Source organism: Adiantum capillus-veneris, chromosome 28, assembly GCF_014529385.1.
Source record: "Adiantum capillus-veneris isolate H3 chromosome 28, ASM1452938v2, whole genome shotgun sequence".
Lineage (NCBI taxonomy): Eukaryota > Viridiplantae > Streptophyta > Polypodiopsida > Polypodiales > Pteridaceae > Adiantum > Adiantum capillus-veneris.
The window spans coordinates 75,265,466-75,275,468 of record NC_140958.1 but is presented as its reverse complement, the minus strand read 5'-3'; the positions used below and the strand labels follow the sequence as shown (position 1 = coordinate 75,275,468).

Below are 10,003 nucleotides of genomic sequence, written 5' to 3'. Positions count from 1 at the left end.
TTCTTCCTCTTCCCTACCCTCATTCCCTGCTAGCTCTCTCCACCTTCGAAGGTGTTTGAGGTCTTGGGACTGAGGCTTGGTATAGTTAAAGCTTTCTTCAAGTTTAGGTTATGCTATGATGGTGATGCATGAAGCTTTCCATCTTCATTGCTTCACCTAGGTCACAAGGAACACAAAGAATGTATTGTAACAAGTCTCTCTTTATGGGAGAAATCATAATACAAATGCCTATTGGAGGGGGGACCGGCTCCACATAAATCCGGTCCTCAACTGTTGTCATGTTCTCTAAATTCTCTCTCTTGCAAAAGTATTGTCTATGCCAAGTTAACTAATTGCTATGATTGTGTTGCTATCTTCAATTATGTCTACCCGCTATGCTCACAAAATCATTTCTTGAAAGTATTCTCATTAAATTCCACTACTCTCAAATTGAATAGGCAAATTCCATTACATTGGTATTAGAGCATTTGGTTTCTCTTTTCTTGCTTAAGAAGAGAGGTCCTTAAGTAGCCTATAAATGGTTGATGTTGTTAATTATAATAGAGTAAGTGGAACTGGGATCTAATATCAATTTTGTTAAGCCCACTATGTGGGGGATGGTGCACACCTCGGGAGCTTTGGACTTAATAATGGAGTCATTTTAGACTTGCCTACGGCTTTACCATTATTGAGCCATAAGAAGTCCGAAAGGAGCTAGCCCTTGGCAACTCTGCTATGTTAGACCTACTCCTCTACTCTCTATAATTAACCACTTTGAGCCGTGGGTGTAGATACTTAAGAGCCGATTTTCAAAGGCTAAGAGGAGTTGCAACTAAGGTTTTGTATTGCCAAAGCATACACTAAGTATAAACATAAATTTTGTTAACATGGCTGACAATAATCAAGAGAGTAGAATGAACATTGATAGCTTTGATTTTGCACATGAAGGTGCTAATGATGATGCTCCCATGTTTGTAAATTATCTCGTCACTAGGTTGCAACAAGCTATGGGCAACCCTGTTTTGCAAGCCGAAGTTACTCAACAACTTCGTGCTTATGGAATTTCCCTTCCTCTCCCAGAAGAAAGATAGCTTAGGAGGCCTCTTGAAGAGACCCCCAAAAGAAGACTCTCTCCCATTCGAGAGGAGGAATCCAAAGAGAAAGAAAGCAATGACAATCTAAGTTCTTCTGAAGATGTGGCTCCACGAAGACGGCGGTCTAGACGATCGCCTACTCCTCCCAAGAGGAAAAGAGCAACCTATAGTCCTTCTCCTCATCACTCTGAAAGGCAAGAGAGGAAACAAAGGAAGAAAAGGGCTAGGAAGAGGTCACCCTCTTCTCCTTCTTCTTCACCTTCCTCCTCTTCCGATGAAAGTTATGGCTAGTCTCCTAGAGAATACAAGAGGGGAGGACATCGCAAATCATTTCCTGCATGGCGAAGGTCACAAAAGCTAAAGAAGTTCAAGGAGGGAGGAAAGAGTATCTCTTTTCTCACCTACGATGGCACCTTTGGTGCTATCGACAAAGTGTTGGCCTTCATCCAGCAATTTGATGCGGCCTTTGGGGACGAGGGCTTCACAGAGTCCTCCAAGCTAAGCCATGTAGCTATGCACTTCCAAAAATCAGCTCGTCAATGGTGGGCTAGCCTTCGTGGCAATGGAGAAGCCCCAAAGACATGGAAAACTCTACGAGTTTCCATCATGAAGCAATTTCTTCCAAGTGATACTAAAGATAAAGTTATTACCGAATGGCGCGGCTTAAAGCTTCTCTCTCATGAGTCTATCAACAAGTATGTAGACAAGTTTTGGGATTTACATCTCAAAGCTACTGTCTTTCAAAAGATAGACTTTGCCGAACAAAGACAGCAATTCTGTGCGGGATTACCTGAAGAGATGGCCGAATACATCAACTCTCAACAGCCCGGTACTATTACCGAAGTAATCCACCACACCATGGTTGCTTCACACGTCAATTTCCATCAAGGGGCTAGACGTAATGTCAAGCCCATGGAAAACAAAGATAAAAATGATGCAAAGGGGAAATCCAATGCTCAAAATAATTCCCAAGGCACTTCCAACAACAACAACAACAACAACAACAACAACAATCGGTCCAAGGAGAAGGGAGTTTACAAAGGTAAAAAAAAACTTTCTCCTGAAGAGCTTGAAGCTTTTCGCAAGGACCATAAGTGTTTCAATTGTGGAGAGCAAGGACATGGCTATCGTTCTTGCCCCAAGAAGAATACTCGCAATGAGACTCCTAGGGCTTCCACCATCGAAGCTCCAAAAGAGGATGGTCATTGCAAAGGATCATCACTTTCCTATGCGTGGGGAAAGGTAAGAGAGCATGATGCCTTCATCTTGTTTGACCCAGGCTCTACTCTCAACTTCATATCAATAGAGTTGGCCACCAAGTTGGGCATTCAAGCTTTTGAGATGGGAGATATAGTAACAGCCGATGCAGCTTTCAAGGGACAACAAGCCTCTGTTACTCCCTTGATTGGGAAGTTGAGGCTTCATGTCCAAAGCTATGTCGACAAAGAAGACTTCTTCATCTCTCCTCTCCAACATCAGGATGTTATCCTAGGGGCACCATGGTTTGATCGCATGGCTGCCAACATGAAGTTCCCTGAAAGGAGAATTTACTTCACCTATGGGGGAAAGAACATGTATATAGATGCTAGTGAGCGTGGTCGCACTATTCCACTTGTAAATCCTCTTTCTTTTGATAAATCAATGAAGAGCTCAGTTTCTGCGTACATGATTTATGTCAAAGAGTCTCTAAAAGCTAATAATGTTTCATCAAATGAAAATGATAGGAATCAAGAAGAGTTAGACTTGTCTACTTTTCTAAAAGGATTCCAAGATGTGTTCATAGATGATATCTCTATGGACCTACCTCCAAAACGAGGGGATGATGACCATCGTATTGAGCTCCTTCCAGGAAGCTCACCGCCTAACAAACCTCCTTATCAAGTCTCACAAGCTCAACAAGAGAAGATTATGAGGCAAGTACAGGAATTGGTAGACAAAGGGATGGTGAGGCCTAGTTCCTCTCCCTTTTGTTCTCTAGTCCTTTTAGTGCAAAAGAAAGATGGTACATACCGTATGTGTGTGGACTATCGAGCACTAAACCATATCACTATCAAAAACAGATTTCTCGTGCCTCGGGTAGAAGATCTGTTTGATAAGTTACAAGGCTCTACCTACTTCAGTAGGATTGACCTTAAGAGTGGCTATCATCAAATAAGGATAGTGGATGAAGATATCCTAAAGACAGCGTTTCGCACAACATTTGGTCTTTATGAATATCTAGTCATGCCTTTTGGCTTGACTAATGCACCAGCTACTTTCAATCGTCTCATGGAGAAAATTTTTAGACCATATCGTAAATTCACTGGAGTGTTCTTTGATGATATCATCATCTACTCCAAGTCTTTGGAGGAACATAAGCAACATCTCCAAGTGATTTTTCAAGCCTTGAGGGAGAACAAACTTTTTCTCAACCAAAAGAAAAGTGAATTCTTCCTTCAAGAGATTCAATATCTAGGTCATATTATCTCTCACGATGGTATTCGTATGGATCCATCAAAGTTATAGGTAATAAAATCATGGCCTAAACCAAGGAATCTACATGAGCTAAGAAGCTTTATTGGTATGTGTGCATACTATAGACGCTTCATAGCAAAATTCTCTCAAGTAGCAGGACCACTACACAACTTAACAAAGAAGAACGTTAAGTTTGTATGGACTGCTAAGGAGCAAAATGCTTTTGAAAAACTCAAAGAGAAGCTTACTTCCCAACCAGTCCTCGTGCTTCTGGATCTCTCAAAGCTATTTGAGGTCCAATGTGATGCTTGTGGTGATTGCCTTGGAGCGGTTTTGCTTCAAGAAGGGCATACCATAGCATATGAGAGCCGAAGGCTCAATAGTGATGAACGAGTCTTGGGCTTTTATGAGAAAGAGCTTTTAGCTGTTCTACATGCCCTAGACACATGGAAGCACTACCTATTGGGGACTCCATTTATCCTACGAACCAACCACCAAAGTCTCAAGTATTTCATGACTCAAACCAAGCTTTCCGACAAACAAATGAGGTGGGCAAATTTTCTTTCGCAATTTAATTTCCATATTGCTCACATAGCTCGTAAGCACAATCAAGTTGCCGATGCACTTTCACGACGACCAAAAGTTAATGCGGTGTCTATAGTAGCTACTCACAATGATCTATCCTCTATGATAGATGAGTATGCTACTGACCCTGACTTTAGAGACATAATGTCAGCCCTTGCTTTGGGGAAGAAAGAGGAACCATTCACCTTGCAGGATGGTTATCTTCTCCACGGCAATAGGCTATGTGTTACCCATTCCCTTCGTGAGAAGGTTATGTATGAATCCCATGCTCCTCCATATGCAGGGCATAGAGGTATTCAACCTACTCTCCGAGGAGTAGAGACGTATTTCTATTGGCCTACCATGAAAGTGGACATACAAGAGTATGTTTCAAAATGTGTAGTATGCCAAAAGACCAAGTATGATAGAGGGAAGCAACCTGGATTACTCCAGCCATTGCCTATTCCAAATTCACCATGGGAGAGTATATCCATGGATTTCATCTTTGGATTGCCCAAGTCTATCCATGGGAATACAGGAATATAGACAATAGTCGACAGGTTTAGCAAGCAAGCACATTTTATTCCTGTCAAAAAGACTATTAAGGCACATCAAATGGCAACTCTCTTCATATCTCAGATTTTCAAGCACCATGGATTACCCACATCCATCGTGTCAGATAGAGATCCTAGAATGACCAGTAATTTCTGGAAAGGTCTCTTTGAAAATCTACAAACGGATGGCCAAAGTGAGATAGCCAATCTTACGATACTCGATCTACTCAAAACTTATGTTACCGAAGTAGATCAACGCTCACAATGGGAAAAGTATTTACCGCTAGTAGAGTATGCCTACAATAATACTATACATACTTCTACGGGGAAAGCACCTTTCGAGATCATAGAGGGAAGACCTAAAAGTCCCTTGCTACTGAAAGTACATGGGAAGATCTTCGCCGCCGATGAGTACAGTCGTGACCTACAAGAATCTTTTCAAAAGATTAGGGAGGCTATAGCCATCTCTCAACAAAGGCAAAAAACTGCTGCTGATAAGCACAGAAGAGTCTTAATGTTCAAAGAAAATGATTGGGTCTTACTCAAGTTTCCTAAGGCTCGATTAAAGCAAACGACGGGTAAAAATCCTACGGGCCATCAAAAGTATTATGCTAAACTAGCAAAAAGATACTATGGTCCTTTCCAAATCTTGAAGCCTATCAATGACACGGCTTATCAACTCAAGTTGCCCAACCATTGGCTTATACACAATGCCTTTCATGTAAGCCTACTTAAGCCCTACAAAGGAGAGCCACCAATTGAACCAATTATTGAAGACCCTCCTGAAGTCGAAGACCAAGAAGAGATGCTACAACCCGAAGCTTTCCTTCGGCATGAAGACAAGGTACTACGACATGGTAAGATAATCCGACGGTATCTTATTAAGTTCAAAAATTATCCTTTTAAAGATGCTAAATGGATGCAAGGAGTACAACTTAAGGATAGTATGAACCTTGTCAATGTTTACAATGCTACATTAGAGTAAGCAAATGTACAAATTTCTTTTAAATGACTCATGTTTTTGTCTTATATGACTAGTCCTCTTTTTAATTGTGCACAAATTTAACTAGTATGTATGCTTAGAATCATGTTTGTGATGACGACGTCTCTCAAACACCAATAGAATTTGTCACTCTACTTTGGGAGAATAAAATGGACTAAAGAGCAGACATGCTTGTGGCAGCTATGTCTCCCAAGCACCAAATGGATTAGTCATCCATCTTGGAAAGATGTCGTAGGGTAAAAAAGGAATCATCCTCTGCCCGCTAAGTACGATTGACTAATGACTAAGCCTTTATCTCTTCTACCTCATAGTCGAGGACGACTATGATTTCAAGAGAGAGGTAATGTCATAAAATCTAATATCTAACCAACCCAAATGATTTTCTCATATTAAATTGATCACTTAATGTGGGAGAATAAACAGGAACAAGTGTTAAGATATAGATATGTGCTTATAGATCTATCTCAACACGGGGCCAATAGTAAAGGGGCCCAAATGGGAGATGGTCTGGGAATTCATAGCTTTGTCAGTCATCAGTTGAGGTGACATCAATTGAGCCAGAGATCGATGCATTGTTCTATGATGTGTCTGATACGTTTGAGGGTGACAATTTCCTTCAGACAGTTGTGTGTGATTGCAGTGGTGCTGATTCTTTGGTTTTGCAGTCATTCTCAGCAGATATGCCTTTGCCAGAGGATGCCGACATAGTGATGCATAGTCAGGTGGTTCCTTATGAGGATGCATATGGCACTGAGGTTGCTGACAGGGATAGGCTGGCACACATAGTGCATGTTTCATCGGCTTTCGGGTCTCTCATGTCTGACCTTTTGGTTTCGAGACCTGATCTTGCTTATGCGGTTGGTGCATTTGCATTGGAAGTTGTCAGTCGTGCGATGACTGACACTGGCATTGTGCATTGTGGAGCCATGCAGGTCGTCACTCGATACCTGCATCATGAGTGTCATTGTAGCTCTAGCCCTAGTGATATGCATGTTGCATCTAAACTAGAGCATGTTTGGAGTGAGCCAGTGGGCATAGGTTGAGAGTCTCGTCTTCTCTCACCTCTTGTATATACTAGTTGTAGGCTAGTCTTCTCGCCACTTATCGGCACACAGCCTTTAGTGGGAGAATGTTAGGTAAAGGTGGTGTGCCTCACCGTGCTTTGCCCATGTCCGTCGGCCAGTGTCCGGATGCCCACATTTATCTCCTTATTCTTTATACATACAAAGAATAAGGATCTCTCACTCACATTCTCACATGGTGCTCACACAATGAGATTTGGGAGCTCCACCCCACATCCTGTGTCCTGCTCTCTCTCTCCCTCTCTCTCCTTCTCACTCTCCGCACACACACCGCATTTGTGCACTCACATGTATTGCTGTCTACTGTTGTTGTTTCAAGAAGAAACCCCCTGTACAAAAGGATCCCAAAGTCGATGTTCCTCGAGAAGGAGGAGTGGAAATAAATCAAATATATGAGAACTCAGGTTCATAATTCAGCTCTCAACTGAGACTCTCTCCACTGCATGTTTCTTTGTGTTGTTTCTCAAAAGGGAAAATGCAATGCACAGCTCACTAAAGGCACTGTCTGAATAACAAAGGGATGCTACCAATAAGTCTTAAAGCATGTTTCTTTGTTTTGTTTCTCAAAAAGGCAGATGCAATGCACAGCTCACTAAAGGTACTCTTTGAATAACAAAGGGATGCTGCCAATCCTTAAGAGTCATTTGGGTCATGTTTGTCTTTCTTGGATGGGACAGCCAGATGCAGTGACTATGATAGCATTATTTTTTTGTTATAGCCAGCATGGGTGCACAACGAAAGTTTTTGAGATCTTCCAAGGAATGCTAGCCAATGGTCTAGAGCCAGATGACTTTGTTTTTTCTAACCTCTTGAAAGCCTCTTCAGGTGGCTTATTGTTTGTTCAAGGTATGCTTGTCCATTGTCTTGTAGTGGAGATGGGCTTTGATGAGGATGCCATTGTCGGAAGCGCTCTTGTTGACATGTATGTGAAATGCGGCGATATTTTAGATGCTTGCAAAGTGTTTAGCACTATGCCAGGAACAAAGCTGCCATTATGGAACTCCTTGGCTGCAGGGTTTGCATTGCAGGGGGGCAAGGTTTAGTGTTGAGCTATGTCGAGGATTTGCAAAGACAAGGTTTGAAGCCAGACAAGCTGGGGTTTTCTTGCTTGCAGCAGATTGGGTTAGGTGGGCAATGGCTACACCCTTTTTCAATGGATGCAAAAGAGGCATGGTGTCACCCAACAATAGAGCACTTCACCTACATAGCAGACCTACTGAGCCGAGCAAGGCTAGTAACACGAGCAGAAGATTTGCTTCAAAGCATCGGCTCCCTCAGACACTGTTGGGTGGTCTACTGTGTTGAGACATTTTAGGACATTTGGCGATGCAAGGGACGCTTTGCACTCTTCTTCTGGCTTACATTCCAATTTAATGCACCACACATGTTTCAGTGATTCAACAAAGTCTTGAACCTTCAAGTTTCCATAAGCGATGGCGAATGTGATACACGCACCACTTTTGAGAGGGTGGGCTCTGGTGAGCACCAGCCCATGTTTCATTCCAGTTGCTTTGCTTGGCAAGTGATTATGCACATCTTCCTACTCATTAGCCGGTGCTAGCTAAGATTGAATCATTGGACACCGGGCAGCGGGGCAACAGATGAACGATATTCGTATAGCAACCAACAAGGTAGTGGGGTGAAGAGTCGCTCTACAATGCAGGGATTGCAATCAAGTGATTTCAGTTGGCTGATTGCTTGGATTGAGTGTATGAGGTGGATACCTCCTCGTCACAGAAGTTGTGAATGCACAAACAGGTGTAAAAAGGCAGCCAAATCAACACCAAGGTCTGGGAGGTGATATGCATAGAGCACGGCATTGATCCCACGGAGTCATATAATGGTGACACTACGTGTAGCTGGAGAGAGTGAATGTGTACTACAACAAGGCAAGCTGTGGACGCTATGTGCCTCGCACCGTGCTCATGGATCTGGAGCGAGGTACTATGGACAGTGTTCGAACGGGCCCCTATGGAAAGATCTTCCGCCCTGATAACTTTGTCTTTGGCCAGTCCAAAGCTGGCAACAACTGGGCCAAGGGTCACTACATCGAAGGCGCAGAGCTCATTGATTCTGTCCTTGACGTTGTCCACAAAGAGGCTAAAAACTGTGACTGCCTTCAAGGTGGGTGCCTTTAAGATCTCATTCTATCATTCTGTATTCTATTTTATTCTGTGAAATGTTGTTTTGTCAAGCCTTCTTTCCCATTTCTCCGATGTTATAGTTCCAGTTATGTGCGGTATAATGATTCTGTTGTCAGTTTTGTTTATATTTGACAATGTAGCTAGCCTGTGCAATCATCTTGTTTGAAAACAATGTTTAGATCTGTCCTCGGTAAAGGTTTGAAAACAATTGTTAGATCTGTCCTCAGTGAAGATTGTTAGATTTTCACCGCTATTGTTCTAACTTCTCTAGCTTCCTAGTATCTCCCCTCACTTGGTAGACATAGGCTTTACATCTACACTCGCCACTCCCAGCTAGTGCTGGATTCCAAATTTGTTTCAAGTTAGCAAGGCTTTGCCACAAACTCTTTCTTCAATTAATGTTGATCTATAAACTGTATACTGTTTCTCTGCTTGAGATGTTTGTCTATACACTATGATGCAAGCTTTTGTAGTGGCAGAAGCTTCAATGTCTTAGCATTGTGTCATTAATCCTACCGAATTGGTTGATGGTGTCTTGTATACCTAGAATGACGGTTTTTTCTTTCTACTATAGCTACATCTCATTAAAAAAGCTAGCTTTTCTCTACTAATAAGTTAAATCTATGACTGCTTGCTTTGAGGCCTTTGTTTTGTAGTTTTGAGCTCTGCCTCCTGCAGTCAGTTCGCATTCTCAACAGCTTCCTTGGGCCTCATCTTATTAAGCTTCCTCTTTTCATACTTCTTTGGTAAGGATGATGACGATGCAAGGAGGAGTTTGTGCTGACGCTCATGATGGGAGGCTAGTACCTTGCAAGTAAAGCAATTGCCAAACGCAGGGTGAGTTCTCAGTTCACTTTAGTCGTGACTCATTTTTTGCATGCTCAATGCCCTTAGGCTTTAGCTACGACGTCCGAGTCCTGACCTGCTGATCAGTGACACTTAGTCCTGACGTCTCGACCTACTGGAGCTGGCGTACGAGTCTCGACTTCTTCCACTGTAGCCACCAATGTTGTTGACTCCTTGAGCCTCTCATTGCCTGTCCGATGCACTAAATCGACTTTTAGATCATAGTTTAAAGCATCTATTAGTAGTTACACTAAATCTTGTCACATTTTGTAAAAAAATTTCG

The 10,003-nt window shown here is 42.4% G+C and overlaps 1 pseudogene; it reads left to right on the top strand.

Annotated features, from left to right (window-relative positions):
• Positions 1-7,310: 7,310 nt before the first annotated feature.
• LOC147420699 (uncharacterized) lies at positions 7,311-9,658 on the top strand (annotated as a pseudogene).
• The last annotated feature ends 345 nt before the right edge of the window (positions 9,659-10,003 follow it).